This window comes from Anopheles coluzzii, chromosome 3 (assembly GCF_943734685.1).
Source record: "Anopheles coluzzii chromosome 3, AcolN3, whole genome shotgun sequence".
In the NCBI taxonomy this organism is placed as follows: Eukaryota; Metazoa; Arthropoda; class Insecta; order Diptera; family Culicidae; genus Anopheles; species Anopheles coluzzii.
Window position 1 is genome coordinate 1,626,228 of NC_064671.1, and position 19,751 is coordinate 1,645,978.

At 46.9% G+C, this 19,751-nt stretch overlaps 1 long non-coding RNA gene across 1 annotated transcript in view; it reads left to right on the forward strand.

The window, feature by feature from the left end:
• The first annotated feature begins 498 nt into the window (after positions 1–498).
• Positions 499–19,751, forward strand: part of LOC125907301 (uncharacterized) — a 35,746-nt gene continuing 16,493 nt past the window's right edge. The window contains exons 1-2 of the long non-coding RNA XR_007452583.1: positions 499–1,448; positions 3,153–3,194. This is a non-coding gene — a long non-coding RNA (uncharacterized LOC125907301). The remainder of the gene's footprint in view (positions 1,449–3,152; positions 3,195–19,751) is intronic.

The following is a 19,751-nucleotide window of genomic DNA, read 5'->3' on the forward strand; positions in this document are numbered from 1 at the left end:
TGGTAATGGTGTGCCAACGTAGCAAAGGGGAAGGCCACGAAACACAGTTTCCATCGGGACTCGGGCGTTCTGTTTCGGAATCCACCAACTTCACCTCCAAGTTTTCCCGTGTGGCGGCGAATCGTGCCTTTCGCTAACACATAGCCCGTTCGTAGTCCTGCTTCGTGTCGTGTGGTTCGGGATTTTCCAACTTTCCGCCGGCGGATGGAGAGGAAAAGCGAGCCGGCATACCAGAAACAGATGATGCTGCCCGTATAGTGAGCTGTAGCTCACCCTGAATGCATCTCACCTGCAGCTGCAACTCCGTGAGAGCCGCTCTCGTTTCATTCGCAACGGAACTCACTCTCTTACGTTTGTTGCTCGCTCTTTTTCTCTCTCGCGGAACAAAACTCTCCGTTCTCACTACGCCAATCTCTCATTCTCTTCCGCTCACGCCGGTGAGATGAAGCATCTTCGCTCAACTCATTGTTCTACCACGAGCGAGTCACTCAACGAGATGGAGCACATGGTTTTCCCAATGTGCAGTTCGCGAGCAAGACGGTACGACTCCACCGACATCGGAACTTTTTGTTGCTGCCCCAACCTTAGGGAGAAGATCCCTCTAACGGAAGATGCAATTGGGATGAGCCCGAATTAAATAACTCACACACCCATACACAACAAGGGGCCGCGGAGAGATGCACAGCGTACAATCAATTCACTATCGGGGCAACCAACACAGACACGTCACGGCCAAAGTGCCGGGCCTGGGGAAAAAACGGGATCTACCCGAACGAACGGCGACATCAACTGCACCACCGGGTAGACCCGACGTCATCCGCGATTGCGAAGAGGAGCAGGTTTTCGCGAACACACACATACTGAACGGACGAACGGCGTAGGTCGGTCGGTCGTTGGAGCCGCGTACGAAACAGTCCACCGTGTCTGCGAAAAACGGCCGGATGCTCCAAACCGGTAGTCTGGAAGTAGTTTAGTAGTCGCTTTCGCTGCAACCCGCATGGGTAGAACGGACGGTCGCAAACAGTCGGCGAACGAGTCAGTCGCGTTGATCTTGTGAATAAATGTCCAAGTGAAGCTAGCTAACTTGAAATGAAATCAAATTGTTGATGTTTTACAAAACTAGAACTCAAGTTTGTGCAAATCTTGCAATTGGCAATGAAGGAGTGAAGATAGTTCGTCAACTGCACTAAAACTGCATCGTGAATGCACAGCTGATACCTTGAAGGTCATGGTTTGAAGGAACCCAGTGCAAATGACATCAGAATTTCAAGACATACATACAAGTGAAGTTTGTGAAGTGAGTGAGTGTTCTACATCGAAAGTTTGTGTCCAATTGGCTCTATGTAATAGTGTTGATGTGTATTAATTTAAGTGTTTTAGTATTATCAAACCGTAGCATTGAAGCTCAAGTGAAAGTGGATCTCCGCGTGAAAGCAGATAATTGACAGGTAAACAATGTTTAGTAGATGTAGCGTGCATTCTTTAATGTTTGTTAGTGGTGCAATAGTGTCCGCGGATGTCTAGTATAGTTCATGGCGGTCGAGTTTTGGAGTTCATTCAAAGAACGCACAACGTCTATTCCTATCCCCCTTTCCACTGCCGTAAGCTTCAACTTCGATTTGACATCTTCTCCTACTCACAACTCCGAATAATAGCAAGTTCCGTGGTTTGATCTCGTCTTTCAAGCGTCCTGTCCGTGGTTCTATGCCACACATCCTCCACACATGGTCCGGAGAGCTTCTCCCGCATACCCCTCGGATACCTTTGTCCCATTTATTCTTCACCTCATCCATCATCGATTCCTCCGCTTTAGGCTGACCCATTGCCATCTCCCGTAGTGGTTGTTGCTGCTGCTGGCCACCTTTCCCACCTAACCTCGGGCGGCTCGCGCGGCTGTCAGCCTCTCCTTGTTCGTACCTTCCGCTCCATTGCAATGCTGGCATTTGACACACAGACACACGCACAGGCAGCTCGTTTATGGAAGAGACCGGGGGTGGTTGAGGCTCAGTACGCGCGCGACTCTCTTGGTCGGCGGCATCATCCGTTCCTTGGCGGTGTAGTCAGCAAAAAAAAGAAGAAAAAAAGACACATACAAGAACGCACCGAACGACCGAAGAGGTAGAAAAACCACACAAAAGAATCTGCACCGCTGGTACCGTGCCCCCGTTGCACACCTTCTCCCGCTATCCCTTTTTTTCGGTCCCGTCCGTCCGCATCAATCGCATCCGTTGCCGTTTATCAAAGGCGAGGAGTAGGGAAGGGAAAGGAAGCAGTAGAAACCGATCGAGAACTCAACGAACGAAAAGGGAAAGAAAGGAAAGGGAAAACAGAGAAAGATGTTAGGAACGAAATGTGCGAAAGCGAGATCGTAACACAGGGAACAGCATAAAACCGAGAGAAGAGAAGAGAAGAGAGAAAAAAAAACTGTCTTAAACAGCTCAGCACGCAAAGAAGTTCTGTGACTGCCTGTCCCGCTGCTGCTGCTGCTGCTATTTTTCCTCCTCTTTGGCCCTGTCCCTGCCTGTCTCACCTTTTGCTTTGTGGCTCGAGCGTTCTCGCTGCGTCGTCCGATCGAAAGGTCCGCTTTGGTCGTTTCCTTTCCTTTTGTTTTGGTATCGCTCTTCGTATGTGTCGTGCCGCGTGTGATTGTTGTTTTTGTTGTTGTTCTTACCGTCCCGTTGTTGTTGTTGTTGTTGATGATGCCGTGTGTTTTTTTGTCTGCTTATGTTTTATTTTCGGCGGTCTTGCCGATCTTCTCCCACCTCTCCGTGCCCGTAACGACGATGGTTCCCTGATCATGATCATCTCTTTCGGGGGGTTTTGTTGTTTTCTTTTTCGCTGTGTGCTGTTGTTGCTGCTGTCGTTTGAAATTCTTCTAAGCTCTTTTTGCCCGCTTGTTTTTATTGCTCTTATCATCAGTTCACGGGGTTGTTTTGCCTTCTTCTTTTTTTATATTATTTCGGGGTTCTGTTTTATTGTTCGTTCTTTTTTCCTCCTGGCCGTTCTTTACTGGTTTGTTATATTTGTTCTATTAATTCGTCTACCACTGTGCCGGAGGTGTGTAATTTTAATACAATTTTATAGTGGCTATAAATTTGTACGCTATTGGTAATGACTGGATGATAAACTTTTTTATTTTTCAACTTTTACAGATCTTGGCTGGCGGTTGTCGAAGTGAGAGAGGCATCTTTAAGGTAAGGTAATCCTAGTGGAACATATTCGAGATAGAGATTTGTCTTTTTTATTCGATTATAACCGTTTTTAATGTTTGATTCTTGGAGAATGATGTTCGAATCTCTTATCTCTGGCTTATCTTGTACTGTAACACTACAACTGTTGCCAATGCTTATACTGGGATACTGAGAAAATGTCCAACTGTGATCAGACGGACACGTTGGTGCTGTTAACCTGGAGGCCCCTTGGTTTGACTGTTCCGGTCATGGCGCGTATTTTTTGTGACCTTCCTCACCCCGCTGCAGCAGCATTCCACCTCATAATTATACCTCCAAACACATGCACACACACACACATACACAGCAACTCTCTAGCTTCCGCGGGACGCACGATGACATGCCACGCCGGCATCCATACCGCAAGCAGAAGCTGAAGAACTCGAAGAAGAGACACAAAACACACACAACAGACCAAGAAGAGGGAAGAAAAAAGTACACCACAAAGACGTCCGTCCGGCCGCGGCCCGGAGAGCATCGAGTGTCACAGGGTGAGGGGGCAATGGGTTCGAGGGGTCGGTAAACACCGACGCATTCCTGCGCTGTGCGCCATGCCCGTCACGTCGTCGATTCCGATTCCCCGTAGCCGCAGACTGATCGTTTCGGGAGAGGACGGGGGGGAGGAGGATTTTTGGGAGGTTCTGTGCACCCTCCTTACCTTCAGACCATGTCAACCATGTGACCGGCACCGCAAGACGCCGGACCATGGCGTGCGTGCCACCACTAGCCACCACCGCTCGCTTTGAACAGTTCTGATCGCGGCCGTCCACGAACGTTTGAGCGGCGCGTTTATGTCTGCAAACTGCGTGTGTGTGTGTGTGCGTGTATTTTTTTGTGTTGGTTTGAACTTCGTTGTCGTTCTTACGATTCTGCCGAATGCAATGGGGAACGTCACGCAAAACGTGTGTACTGAATGGAAATGAAAAGCAAAAGAATAGGCAATGGGGTTGAGATGGGTGTGAGACGAGAAATGGTCACCCCCTGTTTCGGGAGGGTAAATCGACCCCAAAAATACACGCAACAGGGAGGAGACGTTCCTTAGTTTGTAGGGCAAGGTTTTTTGGGAGTAGCTTTCTTCGAGGTTTCACTTGCCCAACATTGGGGACAGTTTTTTTACAAACCACATTTCCTTCTAATGCCATGATGTACCTTGTGATCAGCTAAAGTTAGCATTTTAAGCTCACAACGCGTTCTAACTTCCTCAAATGTGCCAAACTACACGCGACTGGATTGAAAAATCAAAGGATATTGGACCAAAAAAGCACACCAAACACCAAACTCTATCGTTATTGAATGATCGAATGAATGATGGCTTTTTCCGCCAGCGAAAGGCGAACATGAAACCACCAACACAGTGCCTGTCCTGCCGTTGCTACCCTTTGAGGAAAAGGAAAAACTAACCCACTCCAGCGGGAGCACAAAACGTGCAACACTAGACTGGAATCACGACTGGAAAAGAAAGGGGACAAGGGCAGGGTGCGCGAAAATTGAGAAACAATTGATGGCAGTTTGCGGCACTGATCTGATTATCTCGACAATGCAGCGAAGAAAGTTGTCGCGTTCGAGAGTGCGAGCGGGACGCGCCAAAGGCAAAATTGCAGTTTAAGTGGTTTATCGCGCAGTCCTCCGTCCCCCGGCATCGGTGGATGAAGATTGGACGCGTTCGTGTACGTCGAGAACCGAGAATCGTGGCTACTGGAAGCAAGAAACTACACAAAAAACTTTAACCGAAATTGTGTGTCCCTTTCCCGGGCGCTGGTTTGGGAAAGGTACCGATTTTCCCAGTACCGATCGTTGTCGATTTTCACACTTTTTCTTTCGCGCAGTACAGAGGTTCGAGGTATCATGCTTTGAGGAAATGCGAGGCAGCACTTAGTACACCGCGCACGATCGTGTTTGCTGTGCTCAACAACACGAAACGTACGTAATAATGGTTTCCAATGGCGTTACTTGCTTTCCGTTTGTCTCTCGTGTCGCCAAAGAGTGCAGAAAAGCAAAACTAAATTAGCGAAATTGATATTTCTGCAAAGCATGCATTCGGTGGTGTGTTCTGTCGTCGAACGGCTGCTGAACAGTTGGGAGGTTTTGAGTTTTGCTTACACAATCACAGACTATTCGGTTGTTCGGTTTCCTTGCAGCAAAGATTAAAACTGCTCGTTTTTAAGACTTGATAGGTTTTTGCTGGTCCAATACAACACAAAAAAAGATACCGTAAAGCATCGGGTGCAGCAAACGGCTCTCCAATCTGCACTCCAGATGTGTTGCAGCTCCAACACACAGCAAACGCCCAGCAAACGAGATGCCGACAAAGGCGACGCAACCACGTCGATGGTGATGATTGTCTTGGGGGTTGTTGTTGTTGTTGTTGTTGCTGTTGTTAGAGGCCAAACCTCCCCGTTCGCGGGCGGTGAAGAAGAAATGGTCTATTTTTACGATTATGATTTCCATTCCGCGTTATGAAATCGGGGCCAATCGGAGCCCTTTACGACCGCAGTCAGTGTCGTCACTAAAGCTGGCGCATCTTGCACTGATCTAATCATCTTTTCGGGGTCTTTCGCCGGGTGGAATTGTCCGTAAAGCGTCATCAACATTTCCAAAAGGGGTTTGCGAAGTATTTACTTCCCTCCCAACATTCCTCGCAGCCGCGCGTGTTCGCAGCCGCCCAGCTGTCCGCCCCAATAATAAGCGCAAATAATAACCCGATTTCCTTCCCTTGTCGCCCTTGTGCGCGGTTCCTCGCTGATGTGGCGGCGAGCGCGCGCGCGAGAGTCGGTCGGGTCGGTGTTGGCCAGGACGGTTTTGCCTTATTTATAGAAACACGGGGTTGTGGTTCTCTTTCGCTGGCGTGGTCCCGCCCTCCCCCCTCGGCATGGTCGACGTCGCGTCCACACCCCCAAGCCGGTTGCGATTTTTGAAGGAAATCGCCATTTTTCATCCTAAATATAGTGGTCGGTAAATTGGTTCAACTTGGTCGGCTTGTCGTCGTCGTCTGTGTGTGGATGTCGCCGGCAGAGGGCGGCGGTGTGACGCTGGTCAGTTCCGTTGGCGATGAAGTCATATTTTTATCTCACAAGATCACCGAAAAGGGGAAGAAGATGGTGCACGAGGCGAAGGGATGTTGCCGCTCCGGCCTCGACTCTGCCGCTCCGCTCGACTTTGGTGGGACGCTAGTTAATCAACGTCTTAACGTGTGGATATCGTACGTTGGGGTTGGTGTCGGACCATCGTTCGAATCTGTCCACCCACCGCCGTGCTCTCCGAAGAAAGAACGAACGGCAAACCTCACGCCTTCTTGCTGCCGTCTCTCATCACAAATCATTCCGAACCAGTTCCAGCTGGGTGCGGATGACTCGTATCCGTGTGTGTGTGTGTGTTTGATGGTGGAAAACTATATTTACGATAATGGAAATTGTGCGCGATGGGTGTTTTGGTTAGCGTGACATACTGACTTGTCCACCGGCACCAGCGGGTCAAGTGATTGTAGAACCGTAAATTTCGCTGCAACTGTGAATCAGCTGTGTTGAATTATTAATGTGCTTCCTTTGCTTAACGCGTTCTGGTACATCTTGAAACGATAAATAGGTGGATGTTTTATGAGGTTTTGTTCTTCAAATGTACCAAACCGTTACCTTGACTTTGCCCGTTTGACATTTGTTTTGCCCGGTGTTCTTCTTTGTCACGGTTAATCTCCGTCCCATCGGTCTGGCAGATCGTTCCGGAACTGTTACCACAGTCACGAATGCGTGTAATCAGCGTTTTGAGCTGCAGCCGAGGAGGACACACTTACCCCAAAAATAATACACAGATCCAATCTGCACTCTGCACTGACACCGGGTTCTGCGATAGTAATCTTTGCAAAAGCCACACACCAAAAGGGCACTGTGCCAAGTGTAGCGACCTGCTGCTGCTGTCGCTACAGTCCCTGCAGTACTCTTGGGGGGTAGAAATAGAAGCGGGACAGCAGAACAATTTGTCCATAAATTATGTATCGGCTTGAAAACGAGCACTTTCCGGCGCACCGGCGTTTTGTCGGAGTCAATTGTGTGCTGGAGTGTAGGTTTCACGTGATGATCGCGGATGAAACTCTCTGCTGGCCGCTCCCGAAAGTACCCCGGGTCCTCCTGGTTGGAAGAACAATTGGCAACAATCAATCATGCGTATCATGAGTCCGGAAGTTCCGGTTGGCTGCCGAATAAATCATTTCGAGTGTGTAGTAGATAGGGCCAGGTGTTGGGAAATGGGCTTTTAGGGAGAGAAACACTGGCTTTTGGAAATGTTTGGGGGGAAAAAGGTGTATGAAAGTTGGAATTATAATGAATATTGCATATTCGCTTAGCAACATTTGTTTGATGGAGATCGAATTGAAATTGAACCTTTTTTATCACTTTGACGACACATGCTGATGTGTTGTCATCACTTTCGCTTGGTATCAGATTCGCAGATCCTCAGACTAAATCGATTCCCGCGGTTTGGCTGTGATTTTTATAGTCGAAACCTTTATTACTTTCCAACAAAACCTTCCACCGAATGTCGCCGAATGTAAATCTCCCGGGGACAACCAAACCATCACGGTCGCTGTTACCCTGCTGCGTGAATTATTGACCAGGCACATTAGGGCACAACGGTGGGTAGCGCGTGATCCACCATAGGGATAGGCCAACCGTTGGCACGGGGTTCGGTGGTTCGCTGTTTGAGTGCCCGAATCCGACACAGCACAGGGCAGCCGTTTCCGTGCTCCGGTTGCGTGTTTCCAGTGTCTGGTATCTTCCCTCTCTCCCCACTCCTCCCCGCCCCCGCCGGCAAGTTCTAGCCACGAGCTCGAGCAAATAGACAAACATCTGTTAATTGTGTACGCAAAGCAACCGTCCGGCTAAACACTATAATTACGATAATTATTGCTCATCACAGTGCGCTGTGTTTGTGCGACGTGCCTTCACGCGTCGCGACGAACCGGGGTGCGATTGAACTTCCGCATTTGCCTTTTGGGTTTGGAGCTGTAGGGGAGCGTGGGATGATCGGCACCCTCACCTGGCCGGTGCATTGTTTGTGTGGCGGTAGGTTTGTGTGTGTGTGTGTGTGTTAGATTTCTTCTTCCGCTGTACGTTTTTTTCTTCTTCTATTCATTCGATCAATTCAGCAAACACTAGAGCAAACAACGAAAGCAATCAGTGGACTAACAAACAACCAATTGAAGGTTTTATGTGCCGCCCAGCGTCGGGGGAGCTCGGATTTAGCTCGGGAGGCTTGGCTGCGTTATAATCAATTAGTGGCTTCATCGTTTGATTTGTTGCTATTTGTGTAAAGCATGAATGGAAGTAATGAATGGGGTTGTCCGATAGAAAGAAAAGCTAATTTATTTATAAGCGTATGATATTATTGACGGCGATCTCGGCTGTTGTGCTAGTTTCGAACCCAATAACACGCAGTTGCAACAGTCAGCCAACACCGAGATATCGAATCTTATCGTAATCCGTCGCCCTTGAAGGAAGATAAGCGCCGCTTTGACCTTAAACAAGACTCCGAAACTGATTCTGTTTAGTTCCGTTTCGAGGTCATGTTACCGTGTGTTCGAAGCGATTTCACCATCCCCTCAACTCAACTCGCGATCGAATCACGTCCTCAATAAAAAGGAATGAGTGATGAATGATGGCGCTTACAAGCTGCAACATCAAAAACAAACAATTAAAATAAAATAATTACACTCTCAGCCCCCCACCAGCCAGCCAGATTGATGGCTATTTTTGTCTTCCAATTATTCATCATCGCTATGTTTAGGCTGCTTAATCTGTTTTTTCGCAGCACCCACCACACCCCACGCACGGTGACAGAACGGCGACGAACGTTAATGCTTTCCCGCACGTTGAGTAAATAAATACGGAAATGATTGCCCCATTTGCACCTTGTTCCACCGCCGGGTTTGGCACTCCAAATCTGACCAAACTTTCTCTTGGCACATCGTATCCTTGTATCCCTTTCCGCATGGCGCAAAGCCACACCACGGTGCGGAATGTGCCACAGGGCGAGACGGGGGAGAAAAATTAATTTCCAGCGATAAATTAGTTTAATTAATTTTGATAAGAGTTATAATAAATTACGTACAAATATCCTCAGTCAACACGTCGCATGGGCCACGGAACACCACCGCCAGGCTGCCCGAATGGTTTCCATTTCCGTTGGCGTAATGTGTGGCGCGGGATGTGGCGAAGTGCCGTTTGTTTGGGAGTTGTGCCGTTGTTCTTTGATAGTAGGCGACGACACTCTACACTGCGTCGCGAAAGTGCAAACTGTTTAACGTTAAAGAGCTGTAGAAGTTAAGCTGTCGTTTTGTTGTGCCACTCCCTGAAGATACGTCCATTAGTTCGCATTATACGTTGTAGGGAGAATTTAATTTAAATATTGCATCCCTTTAATCGAATCGTAGATGTAAATGTGCATCGAAAAGGTTTTTTTGCTACTTTCTTTTGGGGCAACAGCTTTTAACCGAAGCATGGCATGAAAATTCGACTCCAAGCGCACCCTCGCGCAACCGTTCAAATTTCACCCTTGACCTAACAATTAATGACGGATCGTACGGTTGGGCTATAGACCGAGTTCTAATGAAGCCTTACGCGAATAGGACGATGTAAATGCAATAAGAACAGAATAGAAACTCTCTTAATACACATAAAAAAACATAAAGGTATTGTATAAAAAATACACCCATCTAGAAGTGTTTAAAAAGTAAGAAGTGAAAAAAATCTACCCAAATTAATCAAAACGAGAGTAGAAAAAAAAAGAATGCGAGAAAGAAAGAACACAATCGAAAGGTCCATACTGTGCCGCGAACGGTGGGGCCCTGTGCAAGACGCCTCCTAGGCCAAAGATAAGCTAATCAAACAGCGTTGATCCATTAATCATTCCCAACGCGGCCCGTGTCTGTGTGTGTGTTTGAGGGGGTGAACGCGTTCTGTTCTGAGCGTTTTTTGCCGTTGTTGTTGTCGTTGTTGTTGCTCGCCTTTGGGTCGGGTTGAGAAGCGGAAGAAGAATTGCTTTGCCCTTGACGTCGAGGGTGGGTTGCGTTTCCCGGGCGTTTTTTGTGCTTTTCTCTCCCTCTCTCACTCACTCTCTCGCAATCGTTGCTGCATCACAATCCCACCAAAGGATAGGGGCAAGTTAGGGTGAATTAATTCTAATTAAAAAGATATCAAACAAGTACGGTTTAGCAAAATGCTGGCGAGCCTGTGGGAGAGGTTAGCTGGAAGTCTAACATGGAATGATTAATTTTAACACTAAGCCACTTTCCGGCATTAATCGTAGCATGTTTTGCATGGGGTGCGGGTAGATGGGTGTTTTGCACACCATTCGATAGACGTTGAGGAAATAGAAACGCGCTAAAAAATGTGTATAAATACACTTTTAAAAGGTTTTGTTTCTGCGACATTGGTTATTGATATTTTGCCTTAATATTGCACATTAAAACGCAAACGTACGAGTCACATCTAAAATGCCGCCCGAGCAGGGTTGCGAACACTTCATTAAGCTTAAATATGCATTCGCGCTGCTAGCTTTATGTTTCCTGTGACAAGTTTTAGCAATAAAAAGGTAGCTTAATCCAGTTTTCGTCATTCATTAATTTACGGCGCGCGACTATTAAATAGAGAAACAGTTTTATTAATTAGAACCTGCAACCTGCCCAGTTGTTTGAGAGGCTAGATAGTGGAGCTGTCTTTCTTTTTTTCCATGGCATCGTTTCTCCGTTTCAGTTGCTGATAGGCGTCAACCTGGTTCAGGGGTCTGTAATTAATACGCCGGTTTGCTGGAGTGTCGTGTTTTTTCTTCTTTCTTTCTGCAATACTTCCCCCGTAGACCGTAGACAGGGCAAGGCGCATCGAGGCTGTAGCTTTCAATTTGCATCCGCAGTGAAGCGCCGGCGACGAAGGCTTTTCTTCACTGCGTCCTTTTTAACAACGCGGCACGCTTCATAAATTTTCCGCAGCAGCAGTCGCGCTCTCTCTTCTCGCTCTCTCAAGCCTAGCGATCGTCGTCACCTTAAGGAGAAGATTTAATTTTTCTTCCTCGAGCCGTGGAGGTGAGTCGCGTTCGCCGGTGCTTTAGGGTGGTGAAGGATTCAAGCGACCGATTCGCAAGCGGCGCAAGCGGCGCAAAGGGTATCGGACCGTGAGGACCGGACGGCGTGCTAACGATAAAAGTCCACTTCCTTCTCTCTGGGAGGCACGGTTGGTTCGCTAGCAGGCACTTTGTTACTTTAGCGCTGAAGAAAATGGATCCATCTCGAACCATCGGGCCTGTTCGGGTAGGCGGAATGAAGGATGGGTTTCGAGACGGGTTGGACGGACACTTAAAACCGGTAGCACTCGCGAATTGACCGACCGAGCAGCCGACCGAGCAGCCGACCGAGCAAGCAAGGTCTCAGGTTTTGGCGTGTCTGGATTTCACAACCCCATTCGCTCCACCCAGTAAACGGGAGGGGAGGGAAGGTTGAGTGTTATCTTGCCCGACGGAACGGAAGACAACTAGAGCGGCATGAGGGAGAACAGCGTGCGAAAAGAAAGAAAGGATCCGCAGCAGCAGCAGCAGCAGCAACAGCAGAAAGGACCGAACGAACGAAGGTGCGAAGAGGGAAGGTATTTAGTAGATTAATTAAATTTATGTTTTATAGAGGATAATTAATTAGTATCATGTTATTTTTCTCTTCTCCCGTTCGCTGTCCCTGCTACGTTCTCAGCCATGGTTCCGAGACGCGCTTTGTTCGATCCGTTTCGTTTCCATCGATGTCCTCGGGATGGAGTGTGAGGGGAAAAAAGGATGAAAATGGTCTTTCGTCGTTGCGGGATAGAGATTTGGAGCAAGTGGCTGCGAGCGGTGGCCATTACACTTCTACAGCGAAGGACGACCATTCGAAAAGATTGCTTCGGCAATGGACAAAAGTGATTGAAACAAGTTGTTTGGGTTAGTTCCCTTCCGATTCCAGGGGGTTTTGAATGCTGCAATCGATCGTTTAATGAGCGTGAAGCACAAAAATTGAATCTTAAATGCAAGAAATGCTCCTTCATTTGACCGACGATGCATCATTGCTGTCCATCATTGTTGACCCAGAAACCATTCACGCGGAGAAACCGATTAGAGGAAGCAAACAGCGTTGATACCACTTTCTGTGTTAATTAACTTGGGTTTGGGTTGGTCTGTCCACGACCAAAAAAAAAAAGGCCGTTCCGTAAGCTATCAAATGCCTGAAACTGCGACTCACGATCATTTGATAATGGAACATTATTTGCATGTTGTTTTGATAATGATAAGCGCTGTTTCGGGAGCATCTGAAATCGATGCAGAGGTGTTGGAGAGTTGCAGAGTTCAATAGGGTTTTGGGCAAGACAAAGCACAATCGCTTCATTGTCAAAGTGAATCGTTCATGCAAAATTTTTGATGTTGCTGGGATTTTTTTTGTGCCAATTACTCGGAATGACTTTTGGTTTTGTTCTTTGAACTTGCCCTAATAGCACAGAGATTATTTTTTATTGTTTTCGGTGATTCTGGTTGTATTTTTTATGAATTCTGTTTCATGCTTTTGTACTCAAAAAACAAACCTTTGCTGTTGATGGCGCTCGTTTGAACTGTCAATTGCTGCTGCGAAAAACGTCCTTCCTTTGAAGTCGTCAACCCTCACTGTTGGCGAACCGAAATCAATTTAAAAACAAGCTCAAACTTTTCTTAATTTACTTTGCAACCATCCACACCGTGGACGCCGGTGGACATTTGGTCCGGATGTTTTCGGGTGCATGTTCGCCAATATGTTGTCCGGCGCAGTTTCGTTCCACTCCGGTGTTCACACATGTGTGTCCTTACCGATTCGGGGGGTGCGGCCCGGGGTTCATCAACTCATCCTATATGAAGCAGGCCACACCGCAGTTAACCCGTTCTGCAAAGAAAGTGTTGATACATCGCAGCTCCCACCTTGGAGGTCAGGGTTTTGCTTCGGAATGCCAGCGCGTCCTATCGCCGTAAACACCGTTACAACGGACGGGAAAAGGGAGCGTTCTATGTTCCGTTTCCCCTCGTTGGTCTGGGCGTTTGCTGAACATTGATTTTGGGATGAGGAAAGTGACTCACATGAGATGGTCAGAGTTTGGTTGCAGTTTTTCTGTTCCTCTGTATGTGCTGTTGCTTCAATCCAATTCCTTCGAAAGGGACCATTTTTGATGGGACACGAGTTGATAGAGCCCGCCACACAGGCACCGGGGGTTGAAAAATGAGAAGCAGCTGTTTTGAGCTGCTCGAACAGCTCGCCGCACAACCCATGGCCAGGGTTTGATGTCGCCAGTCCCTAGTCCCCTTCGTTGCGCATCTGCGTCGGCACGGAACGTACCTTTGCCTTAGGTGACGTCAAGGGTGATTTACCTTACTGAGCTGGGTGAAAAATTGGATGCTCTTTACCGTACACGGTGGGCAATGCAACAGTCGGTTTCAACATTGGGTGATACCTATCGTCTAAAATTAGGTAATTTCACTATTCTCTTTGGATGATGTTGACACTTTTCATAAAGCAGTTAAATACAAACAAATTGAAATTCAAACCTAGTGCTTTGTGAAATACAACTTGGACTTTTTTTTCGTTGATCACTGTTAAAACTCATCTCGAAAGGACCAACCACGCTTGAGACGCGCTGACATTGGACCGACGTTTTGAAATCCCTCCCATTTAGGACGGTTCGACCACCGATTGTTGTACCTTTTGCTGTTCCCACCCCGTTGCTCGCGTCATTTGCAGATCTCGACCGGATGACAGAAGCTTGCCATCGAAGTGACGCACAGCGAGCGGCGAGATTTGTTGTCCATAATTAGTTAATTGCATGTATGATTAATCCATGAAGCGTGACAAATGCACCCTACCCCGGGGTGTGGGGGAAAATGCTTGGTAAAGCACACGGAGCACGGGAACAAAGAGAGAGAGAATCGGAAAAGAACCAAAAATGGGAAAACGGTTTCTAATCGGTACCATTGGAGGGGCCCGACATACCGGTGTAATGTTCCCACACATACCATAGACGAACGCATAATTGATAAGATTGGTTTTCTGTACGCACGGGATTAGATGTTTCGTGAACGGATGGAACGGTTAAATGAAGTTCTGGTAACCTTTCTTTTCGGTTGGCTAAGACCGTTCGGGCTAGGATTAACACTGTGGCACGTACCTATCGCGTTAATGAATTGGTTGTTTGTTGTCCAACGTGAGTGAGATTAAACATGCAGTCAGTTTGAACGCTTTTTTGTGTGAAGATTAGATTAAAATTAGATTTCCATTTGGGAGAAAGTAATCTAAAGAAGGGCTATGGGAAGATCTATCAAAATTTTTAGGTTAAATAGTGTTCATAAAGCGTTTCCTCACGATTTTCGTGTAAGTTTAGTTCCATTTTCAGGTAGCACAACCATCACATTCGTTGGGCAGCATTAAAAAACGCAATCATATTTCCAACTGTTCCCATTTTTCCATTATTTTGTACGCAATTTAAAACGGCACTCACTTGGAATGGGAACGTGAGCGAGCGATCAGAAGTGGTAGTGCTGGTGGTGCATCATTTTCCTCGCCTGTCCAACACTTAATGAGACGAAGCGCATTGGCGATTATAACTGGCCTGTTGCCTTTGTTTTTTTTTTTGGTTTGACGAAAACCTCACCAATTCTTCATTTCCGTTGTAGTAGCGCGCCTGTGATTGATGGTTTATGAATAAACATTGATTTGTTTGCGGTGCGATCGTGTGCCGCACGCAAAGATGCTTGAAGATGCGCGTCCCTGCGTTCGTGTTTAAATTAGTTCCAAACCGTTTCGTGTCCGGTATTATTTTCCCGTTGTTTTTTTGTTGTTGCTTGAGAGTGAGCAATCTGATTTGATGATAATTGTTGGATATTGTTGATATAATTTTCCCGACAGAAACAGAATATATTTCGTTAAACTCGCTTCTCTTATGTGTGTGTAGAAAAGATCGTGTGTGTGTATTTGGTGCTGACAAAGCGATGGTATCGTTTATTTGATTATGCATTGAAAGAGAAACACACGGGACCGGTACAAGAAGTAGCTTCCTTCCGTCTCGCTTTTCGGGACAGCAGCAGCACCACCAGACAACAAAGACCGAACATAATTAGGTGGCACAAAGGGGAGGGCAAATTTAATTACGATAGGAAAAATCGCAACTACAAACCATCGAGAGAACGAGCCCGAGTGCAGTTACCAGTTAACGAGGAAACTGTCGGCAAGACCAACGCTTAACGCAGTAATGAGTTTCCACCCGTAGTTCCTCCCTGGGCTACTTGAGTTCCCCGAGTACGATCACCTCAAGGGGGCGATTTGGCCGGAAAAGGAGTACCATTTTTCAATTCGTCGATAAAAATCTTCACTTGGGAAGGCCGTCGTTTGGCCAGTTTGGCTTTGTACGTTTCGTCGCACCCTAAGCCAGCGCGCGAAGACGGTGGTTCTTGTCGTTGTATGTGTGAGGGGTTGTTTTTTTGCATATTTTGAATATAAATATTCTTCCCTTCTAAACAATCTACTCGGGACGGCAGGGGAGCTCGAGCGGACAATCGATCTTCCACGGTGAATGAGCTTATTTCTCTTGCAACAGTGCACCACATACAGCCACAGTTGGAGCAAAGCTGCGGGATGCAGCAACGTTCCGAAGAGTGCAAGGATTGGCTGAGGGCAGGCAGAAAACTGCAACGCGCAATGCTGTGGTTGCTTTTGCTGTTTTTGTTACCCCGTACTTGATAAAAACGTAATTAAGTTAATTAATATCTGTGTCTGTTTTTGGATAAAGTTTTCTTCTTCGGTTGCTTTCGGGCAGTCGTTTGCTCCATTGCGAAACGCTTAATTAGCCCGTTTGGTGCCCGATTGTTGCAAAAAGGTAAGCGTTTTTTTACGTCGGCGCCGGCCGCCTTTTTGCGATGTTTTGCTTTCACTCAACAATGATTTCGGTTCGATGATATGAATGTGAACATAAAGTAAAATGTAAAGGGAATAATTGGAACCGATGCCCACTTTATGCCACTAAAACTAACAACACCACAATCCGTTTCGCGTCTGCTTTCTTCTTGCCAAACTGAAAGAGGTTTGTGATGAAGTAATTACCTCTAAAATTAGTTAGTACTACACCTACAGAACAATAAAAAATAGATGACAAAATGATGGGGTTTTTTTTCGGAGCTTGGGAAGTATCTTAAAGCTCATTTGAATAGCTACCTCGGCGGACAATTAAAGCTCGACCACCTGGAAGTTGACTCATATTCATGGGTGGACACACTTCTTGGGCAGTGATCTGGTTTGGTTTTTAATTGCTGTTTGTTTTGAATACTAGTTAACATCTCACGAGTAGTAGGGAATAGGCTTATTACACGCTAGCGAGTCTTTGGAAATCCAACGAAGGTCGTGCCACTTCATGACTAGAGCTTGGTGGTTGGTGGTCGTAAAAATATAACTTCTTTAAACTGTTGCATGAAGAATGGTTTTATGCACTCGTGCCCTTTGCCGAGCCACTTCTCGCGCAAATCGTAAAACCAAAGCCCCGAACCGTACTTTTGAAATGTCACTGTGAGGTTAGTTCAGCCGTTCCCAGCCCACCTTGAAGCGGGTCGGAAATTAATCATACGCCATACGCAACACTTTGTCACACTTTCAGGGGTTTTTATTTGCTCGCCCTTCCCAGGAATGCAGCGGTAATTTGATTTGGAGATAAAGATCGTTGCTGTGTTTAAAGAAAGAAACCGTTGTTTTTTTTTGCTAGTTTTATGAGATACTTACCTTGCTGCTGTTGCTGTGGAATAAAGAACTAACCCGTTCAAACCGAAAGTTCTGCGCTGTCAGAAAAGGGGAAGCGTTTGATTTTTTGACACGCTGCCGGCGGACAACTAGCAGCTGCCAATCATTGCCGGCTGATGTGTGTTGCTGTCCCGAAGGTGGGGGCCAGAAGTAACATTGGAACCCCATAAACCGGTTCGAATTTCCATGCCGCTGCCCTGGTTGGTAAGAGATTTTTGGAGGAACACTTAATTTGATCCGGTTAAGATATCGCTCCCCCGATGGAGAGACTTTCTTGGATCACCCGAGGGCGGAAATGGAGAAGGCGTTGCGGGAAAGGCAGCCCGAGAAGCCCCACCGCCTTGGAGCTTGGACCACATCAGCTTTACCTACATCCCGTGAGTGAGTGAGTGATCGTTTTGCTTCCTGCGACGGAAAGAAGGCTCAAACTAGTGATCAAAAAAGCGATCAGTAAGTTGGGGTTTTTGTTGTTGTTGTTGTTGCGGGGTGAACTTCTACTCTGCCCTCCCTCGGTATGGGGTTTAATTTGCTCCAGCTCACCTGTGGGCTTTGACAGTAATTAATCAAAATCGATTCTGACATTGATTAGTTACGAGGGCTAATCAAATTTCCGATTCTTCTGGGTCCGTCGCTTTTGTTGGTGTGCCGGTGTGCCGCAGTCCCGTCTCTCGTGGATGGGTTTGGAATTTCTCGTTAGTTTTTGGGATTGTTTTGATGCTAAAGGCGTGATAAGAGAGGGAAGGGTAGGGAGAAGGCTGTTGGAAATAACTGGGATCATTATTATTTTCTCTGAAGCGTCTCTGAAACTCCTTCGCAAGCTCGTTCCACCTGGCTGAAGATGGTCAATCAAGCGTCGGAGAAAACGGAGCTGTTCTGGGGCGGAAGGCGAGACAAGATCGAGAAGTCAAGGTTGGTCCCATTAATCATTGGACGTGAAATTTAACACGATCGAATTTTCTGCACTAACCCGTAACGCATCTTGGTGGAGTTTTCGGGAAAGGATCGGCAGAGGGCTCATCTTATTGCATATGCGTTTGAGATGATATTCAATTTCGCACCTTTGGAAACGGCTTACAATTAACTGGAATACAACTGGAGTGTGTAGGGTTCATGGCTGCGGGATGATAAAACGTGTTTTATTTTGATTTGAACTCCTTACGCCGGATTACAACATTCGTTTGTTATGAGTTGGGCAACCGCTTCAAACCCCACAGCCCCAAACAAAACCGGAATGAGATGGATTCGAAGGAATTACAAAAATAAACGTCTTAAACCTTCAAACGAGAGCCGCCGCCGTCGCCGCCAGTCGATCGAGTGCCGCCGGTCCAGATGTGTCGCTCGTACCGGCCGTGTCCATAGAGCACTATCAGGGGAAGGAAATAAAACTGTTTATTTGAATATTTGCGGCGGTAGCAAACCCACTTTAGAAGGTAAAACGCGTCGGGAATGTTGTCTAGGATTTTCCCGTTTTCCCAGGAAAGTGACACGACTCGCTCGTTCCCGTCGCCCGTGCGATCGCCCGCTTGTGATCTTTCCAAATAAATCAATTTCGAGAAAATCACTCCTGGGCAGCAAACACAAAAAAACACGAAGAAACATCCCTCGGAAAACGGAACGACGTTTCAGTCGATGTCTATAAATCACAAACAAATAATCTTTCGCTTAAGCGCGCTCGGTGGCGTTCGCGCGTTGTCCGTCCGCAGCTCTCTTTCTCTCGCTCTCTTAAAAATAAACATATTTCTTCCCGTGCTTCACGCACTTACGCACGTCGCAGAAAGGGTGGCTGGGGGTGGATTTTCCTGCCTTAAAGATGCCGTCCCCGTTACCACCGGCACAGAAATGGCATCGCAATCGTGAGCTCCAAGCTGTGCTGCGACCGGCCCCGTCCACGATAGATGTGTCAATTTCTATTAAGTCGGTCACGCTAAAAGCATCCGAACATGGGCTTTGATATTTAATAAATGGATACTTTTTAGCGGCTAATCGAATGTCGTAAAGATACCGTTACCTCACCGATGTCTAAGAAACCGACCGACCGACCGACCGACCAGCAGCAGCAGCAGCCGGGGGGTTTAATGCGAAAAAAGTGAAGAGGGGAAACAACAAAAAAGATTAATCCATTTTACCGCAACGGCCGGCCACCACGAGAGCGGGCTTGCGGTGCGTTTCTGCCTGTTTAAAGAAGACATAAGTAGATGATGGAAGTGATGGTAAATTAGCTAATGTCGTTGAATCGGAACCAACGGGTGGGCATGTAGGCAGGGGATGATAGGGATGGTGGTAATGCAAATTAGATGTAGGTCGACACGTTGTTTTGATGTAACCGGCGTAGAGTGCTGGAATGATGAATCGCAGTGAAGGGAGTCGTGGTGGAGCGGAATCATTTCGCTATCCGCGATCGTGTACGAACCATTAGAGTTCATTTTGATGTTGTATGTCAATGTGAAGTCAGCTAAAGCGGGTCTCGGTTACCTTGGAATGACGTGATAAATGCTGCAAAGATGAGTTTAGAAACGTTATTGTTACGTCAAACAATTACAAAACTAAGTCTTTGCTAGCATTAAACTTCTTAAGAACATTTGTGTCGCACCTTTTTCCCCTGAAACTTTATGCTATCACCTGTTCTGGCTGATGTCTCTGAATGGTTAATCCTGCCTGAATGCCTTTAAATACACCGAACGATTGTCGACTTGCAGGCAACACCGGGTAGTTCTATT